Below are 16,312 nucleotides of genomic sequence, written 5' to 3'. Positions count from 1 at the left end.
GTTACCTTTCTCTCAGAGTTCTTCAGATATTATAGATTATTAAGGAAAAGGCAAAACACCTCAAAAGAAAATTGATCAAAGCATTCTGCTTGGTAACTATTAGAATTCATATTGGTTGATAATTCACAGAAGAGGAAACTTAAAGAGCCAATGGAATATGAAGCGGTGAAACCTCACTAGTGATAACCTGCATCCCCAGCCTTTTTTTTTGGGGGGTGCTGGGGATCGAACCCAGGTCCTCGTGCTTACAAGGCAAGCACTCTACCGACTGAGCTATCTCCCCAGCCCCCAGCCCCCAGCCCCATCCTTTTTAACACCTTTACTTTGAGACAGATCTCGCTACGTTGCCCAGGTTGGCCTCAAACTTGCCATCCTCCTGCCTCAACCTGCCACCCCAACTCATAGTTTCATGAATTTTTAAGACAGCTGTTTGCTGATAAATTGGAATATTTACATTTTACACTGTTAGACATGAAATTATTGTTGCTATGGTGGTTTAGCAAGGAAACCCCAAGCTTCTCCTTGCCAGCCCGGCTCAGCCCGGGTTCTTGGGCCTGGCTAGAGAGCATAAGGAGTGGCTGGGTCCAGCCCAGGGAAGGGAGTGTGGCGAATCGGGAGGGCTGGCGGCGGGGCACCAGTTGCAATGGGATCGCTTCCAGGGCCGGCTGCCAGAGAACTGTTACTCCAAATCCTGGAACCATCCTAGAATTTTCCTAGATGCTAGGAAACGGGCTTAGAGGGCTCAGCTTCCCCCACATCCACTCAACTGGTCATAAAACTGAGGCAGGAACCCAGAGAGCCTGACTGAGCACCTGTCCCCTCTGCCCTGCTCCGTGTCCCCCTTGCTGGCCTTCAGCGGGGTCCCCCATCATCTGACCTGAAGGCCTGTGGCAGAGGCACTGCTTATCCTCAGCACAGACCTTCATGGGAGTTAAAAAGACCCTCTGGGGGAACAACAGAAAGAAAAAGCACAGAGCTTGGGCAGCAGGGCTCCTGGTTGCCTCGCTGCTGATACCAGCTAGTTGCCCGACAGTCACGTGGTTAAGCAAATACACTAGAATGTCATATACCCCTGAGCAGGAGTATCGAGACAGGTGACACAGGCAGCCGCCCCCGGGACAGGCTTCCACCGCGGGCGCCCTGGTCAACACTCACGTACTCTGGCAAGCCCTAAGGGCGGCTTCGTGGGAAGAGACTGCAGGGCTTTTTGGAATCTTTTATTTTCTGCTATAAAGTTGTTTACATATAGAAGAAGGAAAAAAAGGGTCAGATTTGGGATAAACTTATAACTTCTGATACAAAGAAGAAAAGATGTTCTTCCTACTGATCTGTGAATGGTATTTTCCAATTGCTCCCTGTCTGCACCAAAAAGGAGGTAAAAAGTGTCAGCGTGGACTTCATGATTTTAGCTGGGCACTGTGGGCGGTTCCCCTGGTGCCTGGGATGGCCCCCAGGGTGGTAGCTGCTCAGAAATGGGGAGTGGGGTGCAGAGGCTGGTGGGTGAGCAGACTTGAATCCCCCAAAGTAGGGCTTGCCAGGATTCCTTTGAGAAGGGGCTCCCAGCTCTGGGCAGAGAGGACGGTCTCCCCGACCTTTGCCCGAGGCATCTCCCTGAAGGTACCTGTGTTGGGCATCCCTGGGCTCCCCACAGTGTCCATCCCTTGCGCGCCAGACTGCCTTCCTTTAACTGGTGTGAATGAGGACCCTCTGTGCCCTGGTCAGGCCTGGCAGAGCCACAGGATCCCCTCACTTTTCAAGTAAGGAACCTAACACAGATGATTTCCCAGTGACACAGAGCAGGTGACTGTGGTGTGGAACTCAAAGTCAGACCTCACTCCTCCTCAGGAACATGTGCTGCTGTGCCAGAAGAGTTAACATCATTACAAAAATACAGATGTCCCTGGGGAGAGAAGAGCATTATTGTCCACCAGAGTCACAACTGCAGATGTTCTTCAGTCCAGCATTTCCACTCGAAAGCATTCAGTTCTCCAGGTACACCATGTGAGGAGAAATAATCTCTGTATAAGATTTTTCTTTGCAGCACTGAGAAAGTGGAAGCAACCCAAATGCCTATAGAAAGGCATTTGTTAATTAAATAAATCATGGGTCATCTGAACAAATGAACTACTATGCAGTCATGAAAATGGGCCAACTCATCATGTGCTGCTGGAAGAATCTCCAACATCTCCAAGGTCCATTATTTCATGAAAAACTTGAAATGCAGAACACATTGATATGCTCCCATTTGTATAAGCAAGAGGGGAAATCGTGCATAAGTGTGTTATCGTAGTGCATACAGCATCTCTGGAAAGTTCTAAAAGAAACTAGTAACTAGGATGCATCAAGGTGACTGGCACTTGAGAGCTCTTGAACCGTGTGGATGCGCTGTGTATTTAAAATATAGAACAAAATTTAAAACCACAAGCAATTACTACTTTTTTTAAACTTAAATAAGAAAACCATGAAGTCAGTAAAGATCTGCTTATTTCCTTTAGAATTGTTCTAGAGGAAGTTCCATTAACTGTACAACAAATCTCATTAACCTTAAAAAACCCTTCTATCTTAGCCAGATGGTTCCTCCTTTAGTTTCTTTTTTAAAATTTTTATTTATTTTTTTCATTAACTTTTTTGACACTGATAAATATCAAAAATTTTTTCATACATATATATAGAGTAATAACGTCTGTCTCATTCTACCATCCTTCCCATCCCCACCCGCCCCCCCTCTCCCCTAACTCCCCTCTGCACAATCCACAGTTCCTTCATTCTTCCCTACCCACCCCTCACTATGGATCAGCATTGGCTTATCAAAAAAAAATTCGGCCTTTGGTTATTTGGGATTGGCTTATTTCACTTAGCATGACATTCTCCAGTTCTATCCATTTACCTGCAAATGCCATCATTTCATTCTTTAAGGGTGAGTAATATTCTTTAAGGGTGAGTAATATTCCATTGTGTATATGTACCAGTTTCTTTCATTCTGACGGACCCGGGAGGGACTCAAACCGGGGTCCTTCTGATTGCTAGGCAAGCGCTGTCCAAGAGGAGCCAACGCTTCAGCTCTGCAACTTTTTTTTTTTTTTTTTTTTTTTTTTTTTGCGGTGCTGGGGATCAAACCCAGGGCCTTGTGCTTGCAAGGCAAGTACGCTACCAACTGAGCTATCTCCCCAGCCCACCAGTTTCTTTATCCATTCATCTGTTGAGGGCATCTAAGTTGGTTCCATGGTTTTGCTAATGTGAATTGAGCTGCTATAAACACTAATGTGGCTGCGTCACTGTAGTATACTGATTTAAGTCCTTTGGACGTAAACCGAGGTCGTGCTTTAGTTTCTGTAGGAAACTTTGTGTGTGTGTGTGTGTGTTGGCTATTGAACACAGTGGCACCCTACCACTAAGCTACACCACCAGCCCTTTTTTGTTTTAAAACAGGGTCTCCGTGGGTTGCTTAGGGCCTCAGTCAGGTGCTGAAGCTGGCCTTGAACTTGTGGTCCTGCCTCAGCCTCCCAGTAGCTGGTATCACAGGTGTGTGCCATCACACCTGGCCGTATGAACCGTTTTTTTGTTGTTGTTGTTGACCTGGCCTGAATGACCAAGGGAGGCCCAACTCAACTCTGGCCAGCACGTTGAAGCAGACCTGAAGTCTTTTAGGGGCAGGGCAGCGTCATGAGTGTCAGGCACACACAGGAAGTCCGTCCCGAAGGAGCATGTCGTACCCCTGGACTCAGACTTCCCAGTGGTAGGGCACCCCTCGGAGAACGCGCGCCAGGCCTCCAGGTCAACAGGGCTCCTGTGTGGCCTCCGCTGCTGGAACTTTTCCTTCCGGTGGAAGAATTCAGCTCAGTCCTGGGTTCCCGGGGACGCGTCTGAGGTGGCGAGTTCCAGTGTGGGTCGTCTGTGACACAACTGTTCATCCATTTCCTAGGTATGCTGACACCTGTAAATGTTCTGCAAGGAAAGTGGCAGCGGGAACAAGTCAGAGCGTAGCGGGGCCTTGCCTCTCTCTCCCCACCCCGCTGAGACCTGGGGCTGTGGCCAGCTGTGACTTAACAAGCCCTCGGGAGATTCCAGTGGCCTCAAGACGGGGCCCTGCCTGGTTCGTATTAGTCATGAGACCAGTTCCGAAAGTCGGCTGCTCCCTTAGAACCATCAGAGCTGTGAGGGTGCAGCGGCTCGGGTGAGGGGATTGACTGCAGTCAGTCACACCAGTCTCAGGTGCACATCAGGCCCGACAGAGTCCCGGTGACTCCAGTGCGCTCAGCAGGGAACTGAGGACCAGGCTTGGGCCTTTTTTTTTTTTTTCCCCCTTTTCTTTCTTTAAGTGATTGACAGCTCATCTGCCAGCAGGCATTTTGCCGGGGAGTGGGGTCCCTGCCCTTTCTAGATTGTGAACCTGTGAGTAGCTTAATTCTAACTAGTAGGGGGATCTGCTCCTAAACGGAGGGTGATGCAAGGAAGTGTCATTCCAGTGGGGCGCGTGGTGAGTCAAAGGTGTGGATGGACACACGTGCCAAGCGGATCTGTTCCCACTTCAGCACTGGGGGAGATCTCATTTATAGTGAGATAGCCGGGATCACGGAGCTCCCTGGCGCTTCCTCCTCTCTGGATAAAGGAGCCCTGGCCACTTTCCACCCCCACCTCTCTCTTCAGGGCGTGCGCTCCCACCTCACGCTGGTGTCTGATCTGCAGCCAGCCAAAGTCTGGGCTGACCAGGAGGCAGGAGCAATCCCAGGGGTTGTGGGTTCCCTCCTAGATAGATTCGCCCACTCTCCTCTTTCTCTGCATCTACCAGTTAAAGGACAGCACACAGCACCAGGGCTTTGTTCCTAGCCTTGTCTGCAGAGAGGAGGCAGGTGGTGGGGTGGAGACCCCATTTTTAAAAAATTGTTCCAGGAAGTGCTGGGTTTTACCTTATTTTTAAAAAATTCTTCATTGACTTTTGTTATTTAAAAAACAATTTTTTTAGTTGTAGATGGACCCAACATCTTTATTTATTTTTATGTGGTGCTGAGGATCGAACCCAGTGCTTGCACGGGCGAGGCAGGTGCTCTACCACTGAGCCCCAGCCCAGGCCCTACCATTATTTTTCATGTGGTGCTAAGGGTGGAACCTACTGCCTCATTTGTGAGGTAAGCCTCTACCATTGTGCTACAACTGCAGTCCTGGGGTCCCCCACTTTTAAAACTATTAACCAGAAATGTCTAAGTGCTCATTTCTGCTGGTCTCAGTTCAACAGCACACAACCCCCAAGGTTGGTATGCGCATGCCCATCTTACAGGTGGGAAACCAAGTCTCATCTCAGACCCATAGCCAGCTCCACCTCGCCACACTGTCAGAATTTGAATCCACAAAGAGGTACTTGGGCCATAAGTGTCCCCTTTTCCCTCTTTTATCATGGGCTGTTGCTAACCAAGCTGAAGCTTCTGTACTTTGACCTCTTGCAATGGGAGAACATTGCTTCTCACTGCATGGGGAGTTCCAGGGACAGGTACCTCATCTGTGGTTGGTGCTGAATGGGCCTCTATAATCCCAGGACCAGCGGAAGCTGCAGGCGTGTGGAAGCCTCAGGTCCTGCTCGTGAGGCTTGAGGGCTGTCCCCTGGGCTCTGAATCTGCAGTGACCCTTTCCAATCAGTCCAAGTCTTCGTCTCTCTGAGCCTGTTTCCGCATCTGTGAAATGGTAATAATGAAGGTCGTTATGTAACGAGGACAGGACAGAGCCTGGCTGGGCCTTGGCAATAGTGGGCACACTATCCCCAGGTGGTCCAGTTCTTCGCCAAACGGGAGATGGCTTGGGAGTGGCCAGCACAGGGAGAGGCAGCCACTCAGTGGGACAGCTACTCTAGAGGGATCTAGAACATTCTCTAGGGATGAATCTCAGGGCTGAGGTTTGCTTACACCAAGCTGTGTGGGCTGGAGGCGAGCCAGTAACAGTGATTAAAAATATCACACCTTCCGTGCAAAGATAACAGGAAAGGCTCATTCGTCCGTCCGCCAGGTTACTTACCTGCACCTAAGTACAGTTAGGAGAAGAGGAAAGAATTAGATCTGTGGCAGGTGGTGGAGGTGGGGTTCTTGCCGCCTTCATGTTGTTTTTAAGTTTTAAAAATGATGCAGCAGGGCTGGGATGTGGCTCGGTGGTAGAGCACTTGGCTGGTACGCGTGAGGCCCTGGCTTGGATCCCAGCACCAAAAAAAAAAGGACACGTTCCAGCCCTTCCTAGAGAGGGGCTCCTGGGCTCCTGCGGGACCGGCAGGCGGAGCGTGTCCTCCAGCGAGCTGATGGGGTAGTGGCCGGAAGCACCTCCCCCGCCCTCAGCCAGGTGAGGGTTACGCACTGACTCAGCAGAAGGGGAGCGCGCAGACGCCTGGAGGCCTGGCGTGGCCGGGAGCCTCCAGCTCCAGCGGGCAACGCAGGCTGCACAGTCAGGCAGAAGTGGCCTCGAGGCCCGGGGGGGGGAGATTGTGGGCCAGGCTTGGAGACCAGGGGACAAACAGGAACCAGAGAGGACGGTGGTGGCCAAGTGAGTGGGCAGGAGATGTCCCTAAGGCAGGGGAGCATCTCTTGGGGAATGTGTCTGGCCAATATCAAGACTCTCTTTCTTTGGGGTGTTTTCTGGGCTGAACCCTCACACCTGTAAACCCTGGTGGTGCTGGTCCCAAGGCCATCCTGCAGCTGTCACCGCCGACAGGCGTAGAGCTGGGGCCCCAGGGCCAGGGTGCTGGCTGGCTTCAGCAGGTTCCTTGCCTAATCTGAAGAGCAGTTATCCCCTCCCCTGCCAACCAGTTGGTAACGCTGCTTAAAACCGCCATGGCGGTGGTACGGCAGGGCCGTGTCTCCCCGCGACTCCGTTTCCCTCCTCACACTTCCCAGAGCACGCAGTTCTGACGGTGGCCAAGCTACCCAGATTTCACTGCTTTCCCTTTTAGTTTCAAAAGGGACCAAACTCCCTGGAGAAGTGGACAGAGACAAGTAAATAAACACAACCCTCATTCCACCAGTTAAGTTGTCCATCCTTCCAGGCTTTTTTCTACATAATCTTACTTTTGTTGCAGTGCTGGGATGGAATCCAAGGCCTCACACACACTGAACACGCATTCTGCCACTGAGCTACATCTCCAAGTCCTCTTAGTCTTTGTGGACAATGACATTGTAGAGGGATAGAGTGTCTCCCTTAGCAACGGAATGCTATAGTATGGTTTGGATACGAGGTGTCCCCTCAAAAGCTCACATGGCAGTGCAGGGGTGGTCAGAGGTGAAATGATTGAAGTATGAGAGCTGTAATCTAATCAGTGGATTAATCCATTTAATGGATTAATAATTTGAATGGATTACTGGGTGGTGACTGTAGGCAGGGGGGGCATGGCCAGAGGAAGTTGGTTACTGGGGGTGCGTCCTCGGGTGTTGTTTTAAAAATTGTTTTAGATGTTGCAGGATCTTTATTTTATTCATTTATTTATATGCGGTGCTGAGAATCGAACCCAGTGCCTCACACATGCCAGGCAGGCCCTTTACCACTGAGCCACCACCCCAGCGCCCGGGAGTGTTTAGTTTCCAGCTTCTAGATTGCTCTGTCTGCTTCCCGGCTGCCATGAGCTACGCGCTTCCTATGCCAGGACTTTCTGCCTCACCTCAGGCCCAGAGCAATGGAGTCAGCAGGTCATGGACTGAGACCTCTGAAGTCACGAGCCCAAAATGAACTTTTCCTCCTCTAAGCTGTTCTTGTCAGATGTTTTGGTCACAAGGATGAAATGCTGACTAACATACAGAACATCCCTCATTTTCTGCTTGTCTGGTGACTCATCGTCTTTAATTTGAGGTTATGCGTTCCTGGCTGCAATGTTACGTGATGTTGAATGTCCTCAGAAAGTCTTACGTGATGTCTGTCTGCCGCTCACTAGGGATGTTGAAGTTGATCATTTGGTTAAGGTGTTGGCCACTTTCTTTGCTATACAATTACTATTTTTTTCCATTGTAAATAATAAGCAGTCTGTGTGGAAACACTTCAAGACCACGCAAATACCCTGCTCCTCATCAGAATTCCCCACCTCTAGGTTTGGCAGCCATTGACGGTTCCTGCCTGAAGCAGTCAGCCTTGGCTGTGCTGGTCACGCAGGGACTTTCCAACTCCAGCTCTACCCACACTCACCTGCTGGCCTGGCATTCTCCTGAGAGCAGAGCCCTCTGTTCACATCCCTCCATCATCTCTGTGGACTTAATGGATCCTTTTGAAACATGGTCTATGATTCATACTTGCTCTTCATTCTGTTCATGCTCAAAATATCCCAGATTTTCCAGTGAAAGTTCCTTACAGCTGACTCAATGTTGTTTTGGAACCTCTTTGTATTCACAATACAAAATGTACTGCCACAGTCCTCCCTCCTGGGCCTCATACTTGCTGTCCCGAACCCCCCACCAAGACCGCGCAGACCTTCAACCTAGGCTGGCTCCGTGGCAGCCCTGCCTCTGTCCCTGTGCAGACAGAAACCCTCATGTACATGTGGTCTTGCTCCGGAGGACACCGTTTTCATGCCTGTTGAGGAAGAGTTAATGGACTACTGTCCTCAATGACATGGCTTTATTTTTAAATATATGAGAGAAAACCCCTGGGGCTGGGGCTGGGGCTCAGCAGGGGAGCATTTGCCTCATACGTGTGGGGCACTGGGTTCGATCCTCAGCACCACATAAAAATAAATAAAGGTATTGTGTCCGTCTACAACTAAAAATATTTTTAAAAAAAACCTGGGACTTTGGTCAGGTGATGGAGTTGCCATCCTGAATGGAACAGGTCCACCCCATAGACACCCTTTTTAGTTAAGGAGGAGCTGGTAAAGCTTGTGGGGAAGGCGAGTGAGCTCAGGTCAGTCGCCAGCCTCGGGCACATGCAACTGGCCCAGAGAGTGGGCTAGCTCCCAGGTCTGCGGCGGAAGCCAAGAGGCCCTTCTGCAGGCCCGCCATGGGCCTCTCCCAGCTTCCCTTACCCTCTCCCACCCCCACCACTGGGGGTATTTATCAAAGAACTGAGCACTTGACAATTATTTAAAAGTTCTGTTGGTGCAAAGTGTTTCTAAAACTGGAGGGACATTTTTCAGAAGGTCGGGTGGGGTGACCTCTGCTGAGTGGAGGGAAAATATCTTCATACAGTGTGAAGACTCACGGCACCAGAAGCAACCAACCTCCCTTCTCACCAGACTTTCAGCGGAAGACTCTGGAAAACGCCAAGTCCTATACCACTGCTTGATGTTTCCCCTCTTCTCCCCGAGTCTGGACAACAGGGCAGGTTGGATATGGGCGCAGTGGAGGAGGGCTCCCTAGTCAGGGCCGCCAGGTGCACCGGACAGGGTGTGTCATGTCCGCCCCCTTCTCCACCCTCACCATCCTGGAGGGCATTTACCATACCACCTTACAGGTGAGGACATAGCAGAAAGGAAGTGAGAATGATTGGCAGGGAAGGAAACAGCCCAAATGAAGACCACAGGAGGGATGGGGACCAAGGACCCCGGAGCTGAGGTAGTTGCCCCTCTGGGAAAGTTAAGGGGTGACTCTAAGGACTCCAAAGAATCGGAAGCACACACTCCCCACTCTGGAGAATGAACATTATCGTCTATTCCTTTTCTTTTGATATCTTTCCCCTCAGATAACAAAATAATACGTGTACTTCAACTCTAAACAGACTCAATGCCAAATTGTACACTTTTAAGTGGTAGAGATGTGAATCATATCTTGATAAGATGGTTTAAAATAAATGGAACTTAAAAAATAACATGCACTTATTACAAAAGAGGGAATCCAGAAATGTGGACAGAAAACGAAATAAGTGTCCTCCCAGGAATAAGGACTCAACATGTTGGTGTCCCTCATTCTTTTCGATCACTGATGCTGACATATCTGAGGTGGCGAGCTTCATTTATTTAACTCAATTACAGACACATTCCCCCGTGGGATTGGAAGCTCTGTGTACTTAATTTTAATGGCTGGGTCCCACAATCGATGGATGTACTTAACCTTTGCTCTGTATCTGGACATTTAAGAGGCTTCTAATTTTCGGTGCTGTGGAGTCTCTGGGAGACTGTACGCAGGTTTCCTGGCCAGGAAAATGGGTCACCGCACAGGGTGACGATGAAGTGCCCCATAGATGGCGTGCGTTAAGTTTCTGATACACCAGGCAAATCCTTAACTGCCTCTCCTTCATTTCCCAGAATAGTTTGAGGAAGACATCCCAAACTGCTGCATTTCCCTAAGGAACCAGAGCTGTCTCAAGACCAGAGATGGAGGGCTCCACGCTGGTGTGCAGAAGCACGTGCAGGGAGTCTGGGCCAAGTGCGCATGTGTCAGCAAAATCATTTTACCCCCAGTTTGATGCTGCCACATTCCATTTGTCCATTGCTCAGCAGTTTTTAGGTGTCCCCAGCTGGACTGTGGGCTCTGTGGAGGATGCTAAGGGGCCATGGCCAAGCGGCCAGGCAAAGTTATCAAGGAATACACCTTTGCCAACAGCCTCGCCACTGGCTGCTTCTCTCCCATGCTTTGTGACTCTGGGCAAGACTCTGAGCCTCTCTGGGCTTCTGTTAGCTCATCTCCTGGATTATAATGAGTACTCAGTAACACATAACGACCACCCAGCCCCATGCCCGCCACATATGGCCTATTCCCTGGTGATCCTTAGGAGTGTTGGAGTTGGGGAAGCGTGGGCTAGGTTACTGCTTATTTCAGAGACGAGGAAACCAGCCCAGAGAGCAGGGGTAGCTGGTCCAAGGCTGCACAGTGGGTGGTTGGGTCAACTTTACTGACTCCTGGTGCAGTTCTCAACAGCCTCCCCTCCAAGCCCCTGTTGAGGCCACAAGCCAAGTGTAAGCACCCTGGGACTCTCATGCATTGCAGGCGTCACTTCCAAAACCAGGTTACCAGAGAGAAGGTTCTGTGTCAAGAATCTCAGAGCAGGCTGGGGAGATGGCTCGGTAGGTAGAGTGCTTGCCTTGCAAGCACGAGGCCCTGGGTTTGATCCCCAGCACCACAAAAAAAAAAAAAAAAAAGAATCTCAGAGCCCTTGCCATCTTCAGAGGCTTTTGCCTTTTGGCTGGATAACTTTCCCTCCCAGGTCCACTGTTTATTTTCAGTACTCGGGGTTAAAGGCATGACCTCATATGTGCTAGGCAACTGCTGTACCACTGGGCTATACCCCCGCCCCCCAGGTTCCTCCTTTTTTTTGTTGGGGGTGGTACCAGGGATTGAACTCAGGGTACTTGACCACTGAGCCACATCCCCAGCCCTATTTTGTATTTTATTTAGAGACAGAGACTCACTGAGCTGTTTAACACCTTGCCATTGCTGAGGCTGGCTATGAACTCATGATCCTCCTGCTTCAGCCTCCCAGGCTGCTGGGATTACAGGTGTGCGCCACTACTCCTGGCTAGGTTCCCTCTTAATATTGCTCCTTCACCCTGAGATACGTGGGGCCACCAGTGGGCCTGCTTGATCTGCATATTTCTGACCAGCAGGCAGAGCTGCCTAATAAGGGCTTCCACCCCAGGCAAGGAAACGAGACCAGGGAGCCCATTTGTTAACTATCGCTGCGTAACAAGTTGCCCCAAGATGTAGCGCTTACACAACACTTACCAGCTCACGTGTGGGGGTAGGAATCCGGGTGCAGTCTAGCCGGATCCTCTGGGTCAGGGTCTCACCCCTGCAGGCCTCTCAAAGCTCCTCTGGGGGAGGATTCCCCTCCAGGCTCCTTACCTGGTTGCTGGCAGCCTCAGGTCCTGGTCACAAGCCACTGCCTCTGTCACCTCAACTCAGAAGAGAGAGTCCCTCGCTTTTGCCACATTGTTGGTTAGAAGTAAGCAGCTTGGTTCAGCCCGTCTACTCACTAGGTGTGGGAGAGGGGTTCTTCCAGGGCAGGAGGTGGCGACTACAGAGGCCATCTTAGGTAGGGAGGGCCATGCGCTGCGCTCCGAGAAAACTCCAGCAGTGCGCCCTGGAGCCTGAAGCCTGAGTGTCCTTGGAGCCCCACGTAGCGCCGCCTTCTCTACTCTCTCTGCTGCCCACTCTGCTCTAGCCATGGCCTGGATCCAGCAGGCAAGGACAGCCTGGGGCCTCCTGAGGGGCAGGAGGAAACCTGCAGCCAAAAGCAGAAAGGTGTCCTGGTGACAGTTCGGGAGGGGTTTGTGTCCCTGTTTGGATCAGGCCCCTTTGCCAGCCTCTTCTGCCGGTTTCTATTCCTGCTCATCACTCTGGGTGTGGGGTGGCTTTTGCCATCTCTCTGATTTTGATAAGTGAAGAGGTTTGTTTAGCCATGTGATCTGAGAGGTCATGAGAGGATTGGGCCACACCATTTTGGGGGAGCTCCTTGTAAATGGAAGCTGAACAAACCCCAAAACAGGGTTTAGAAATGATGGCTTATCGTAAGAGTTTCAGTTTAACACACTTTAACAGCGAGGGAAACATGAGGCAATGAAATGTGTGCTTTTTGCAAAGAGTAGTGGAGTTTGCAAAGAATGTTAAGGTAACGTGCAGGCTGGGGGTGTGGGGTGGGTGGGTATGGTCCAACCCGAGCTGCCAGTTCAAAGGTTGGTGGCTGTCACTTGCAGTGTTTTCAGAGGGCTCCTCTGTGCCTGTTTACACGTACAGTCATTTTTAGAGATCGCATTAAAAATCTAAATTAGGGTCCTTGCTAATTTTTTCCAGTACTGGGGATTGAACCTAGAGCCTTATGCATGCAAGGCACGCACATCCCAGCCCATTTATTGATTTTTAATTATAGAGCACTTACCATGCACCAAGGGACTATTGTGCTTTAAGAGATGAATTCATGTGGCTTTGCTTCTCCCTGGCTTTAATGAAATGGAAAGGGTCATCTAGCCAGGGTTCTTCAGAGTTTGAGAGAGATGCAGGCCACTGGCAATTAATTTAAAGTGGAAGCTGCCAGAACCAACGTAGGCTTTACTCAGGTCATCCTATAGCTTAAGGGAGGTGTCGTGATCATCAATTTACAAAGGCAGAAATAGGCAAAGCAAAGAGCATCTGCCCCAGGCCACATGGTTGGTATGCTCCTTGGTCCTTTTGGGCACATTGCCTGCCCTGGACAGACGAGGTCCTGAAAATGTTCTGAGGTGCTTGGGGTGTCTACACTGGGGGCTGGGTGGCCAGGCTGGGTTGGCCACACCTTGTTCTGCTGAGGGATGAACAATGACCCCACCTCCTCGTGTGCATCAGATGAGCTGAGATGCCTACGGCAAGTTGATCAGGACACTACTGGATGGATGGCCCCCTTCCTTTGAACCTGTAGCAGGGCTCCCTTGGCCGGTGCTGGGTGTTCTCTGGGATCTGACCACAGCTAGGTGGGAGGCAGGGGAGAGATACCAAGAGGGACTTCTGGCCTTCACAATGACTGACATCCCTACACAGGTCATTTCAGTGCTGAGAGCATTGGGCACCTTCGAATCAGTCTGCAACACTGAAAAGAACCTCAGGGTGGACATCAGGGTGAACGAGATGGGCAAGACAGACAGCAGTAGGACCACGGCTGGATCTGGTAGGGTCCTCTTTATCCTGGCTTGTCCCTTTCCCAGGAAGTTTCTAGTCCAGGTCCAACCTCCAGACCCTCCCCACCCAAAAGTTTCCACTCTCTTGTTGGGCTACTCAAACTCTTTCAGAGACTGGTTCAGGTTTTAGACAGGTGCCCACGGCTTTGGAAAATCAGTAGTTTTCAAAAGTTGGTCCTATACAATCTGTACCAGCAACTCCCGGGAGCGGGAGGGGAGTTAAAAATGCCCCTGGGGTGAAGGCCAGGAATTGGCGTGTAATTCTAGCACCTGGCCCGGGAGATCTGGTACACCCTGCTGAGTGAGAACTTTCAGCGTAACTGGTACTGTGGACGTTTTCCTTTGCTCTCTGAACACAGGCCACTGGCAAGCTAAGAGTGACCAGAGAGAGACAAGGGAGAATGAGAAGCTGCAGAGGAAGTGGGAGAGGTGGGCAGGTCAGGGCGTGATAACAAAGCCCAAGGCGTTCTAGTTGGAGCTGGGCAGGGATGCCAGTTCTCACAGCTTTCGTTCATATGTGGCTGTCAAGTTCTAGTTCATGTATCAAGACATAAGAAAAAGTTAAAACAAAAGGAGGGGTCTGAAACTATTGGAAAGGAGGCAGCCAAACTGCATTGTTATAACTTATATAATTGTTTATTTAGAAAACCCAGGCTGAAATCAGCTTCAAAATACCAAGAATCGTGCAGGCCATATAGCGCGCCTGGTAGAGTGCCTGCCTCTCATGCTGGAGGCCCAGGTTCGAGACCCCAGCACTGTGGGATTGTGGAAATAAACAAACGAAACCAAAATACCAAGAATCAGTAAGAGAGGTCAGTTACAAAATTATTGATCATCAAATCAGATTCCTAGAGAGTGGCAGTCTCCGACCCAGGAAAAGATGACAACTGTTCTTTCATGCATTCAGCACGTAGGTGTCTGTTGTGCTGAGACACTGGAGACTTCCAGGTCCTGCCTTGAGCTCACTGTCTAGTGGTGAAAATCCCCAGGTTCTCTGGTGACCCTGTTTACTAGCACCCAGAGCTGTGTCACAAGCCTTTCCAGGAGAGGCAGCTGGGACTCAGCGTTGGCCCCCTTCCTTTGGTGATAAAAGCTTCCCAACCCCAGAGAACAACCTTAGTGGGTCCCTGGTGATGGAAAGGTCCCTGGCGATTCTGGCATGTTTGTTTCTACCTGTGTGTTTGGGCTGGGGCTGGGCCAGTTCCCACAAGTCGCAGGAATTTCCTTCTACCTGTGGATGGACGCCTGGATGCAGCTACTGATCTGCCCGAGGGTAAGGGGGACCGGCAGGCAGCGACAGCTGGAAGCAGCTCAGCCAGAGAAAGTGGGCGGTGGGAGGTGCTGGCATCCGGGGGCTCTCCTGACCGGCCTGTTTATGTGGGTCTTTGATATACAGACAACAGATGGGGATCCCAAAATGAAGGGCATGCCAATCATTCCTGCCATTTCTAGCAGGCAGAGCAGTCTTTGGTTTGCCAGATGGCTTTTGTTTTATTTTATTTATTTTTATTTTTGGTGGCGCTGGGGATGGAACCCAGGACCTTGTGCATTGCCAAGCAAGTGCTCTACCACTGGGCTGTATCCCCAGCCCTTTTTAAAATTTCCTTTTGAGACAGGGTCTAAGTGGTCAGGCTGGCCTTGAACTTGTGATCCTCCTGCCTTAGCCTCCTGAGTAACTGGGATTGTAGGCGTGTGCCACCATGCCCAGCATTGCCCGATGTTTTTATAAACATGACGCTAATAATCTGTTAATGGTATTGATATGGTAGCTCTTACAGGGTTCCTGCCATGTGCCATAGGCTCTACCAACATGATCTGTGACTCTCAACTTTCAGAAGAAGTTTTATCATTTTCCCCATTTTGCAAATGAGGCTCACGGAGGTCAAGTGCATTGCCTCAGGTCACATCATGGGGATTGCTAACATTGGGGTATGAAATACCCAGACCTGGATAAGACTGTAGTCCCCTTGTAGCTGGAAGAACTTGGGGGTGGGTGTCTTTGCACAGATGGGGAAACAGGCTTGGGGCTGGTTTGAGGTCACTTGGAAAGTCTATGGAAGCTGGGTGCCGTGGAGCATGTCTGGGATCCCAGCTACTCAGAAGGCTGAGGCAGGAGGATCCCCAATTCAAGGCCAACCTCAGCAACTTAGCGAGGCCCTATGCAACTTAGCAAGACTGTCTCAAAGAAAAATGAATGGGGTTGGTGGGCTGGGAATGTAGCTCATTGGTAGAATGCCCCTGGGTTCCATAATCAAGTTCTCTTTATTTTAAATTGTGAGTCTGAATATTTTTTAAAAAGTTTACCCAGTTGGGCTGGGGTTGTGGCTCAGTGGTAGAACACTTGCCTAGCATGTGTGAGGCACTGGGTTCGATCCTCAGCACCACATAAAATAGAGGTATTTTGTCCATCTACAACTAAAAATATTTTTTAAAAAAGTTTACCCAATAAAGGGAAATAGAGCAATATTTTTTTTAAATGGTTAAACCATTCAGAAGGAAACTGCATGGCACCTCATTTTGTAAAAGCAGAATATTTCTAATTCAAGTGTGACAGGAGGTCAGCCTGCCCTCCTCCCACAGCCGTTGGGTACCTGGCCTCCCAGAGGAAGCTGTGTGTATCCCTGATGCAGATGCCTTTGAAGGTCCTTCTAGAACAAGACTGCTTGGTTGGAACCTTGTCCCAGGGACAGCACATTCATTGCCCTAAAGGGCCAGGAAATGAGCAGGGGTGTGCAACTGGGAAGGAAGGGTCCCAGAGATGGGAGCACGCAGGTC

General features: G+C 50.2%; 1 non-coding gene across 1 annotated transcript; it reads right to left on the bottom strand.

Annotated features, from left to right (window-relative positions):
• Positions 1–209: 209 nt before the first annotated feature.
• Positions 210–283, bottom strand: Trnat-ugu (transfer RNA threonine (anticodon UGU)). The gene has a single exon. It is a non-coding gene; the product is annotated as a tRNA-Thr (tRNA).
• Positions 284–16,312: the final 16,029 nt, after the last annotated feature.

This window comes from Sciurus carolinensis, chromosome 17, assembly GCF_902686445.1.
Source record: "Sciurus carolinensis chromosome 17, mSciCar1.2, whole genome shotgun sequence".
NCBI lineage: Eukaryota > Metazoa > Chordata > Mammalia > Rodentia > Sciuridae > Sciurus > Sciurus carolinensis.
This window is presented reverse-complemented; position numbering and strand designations above follow the sequence as displayed.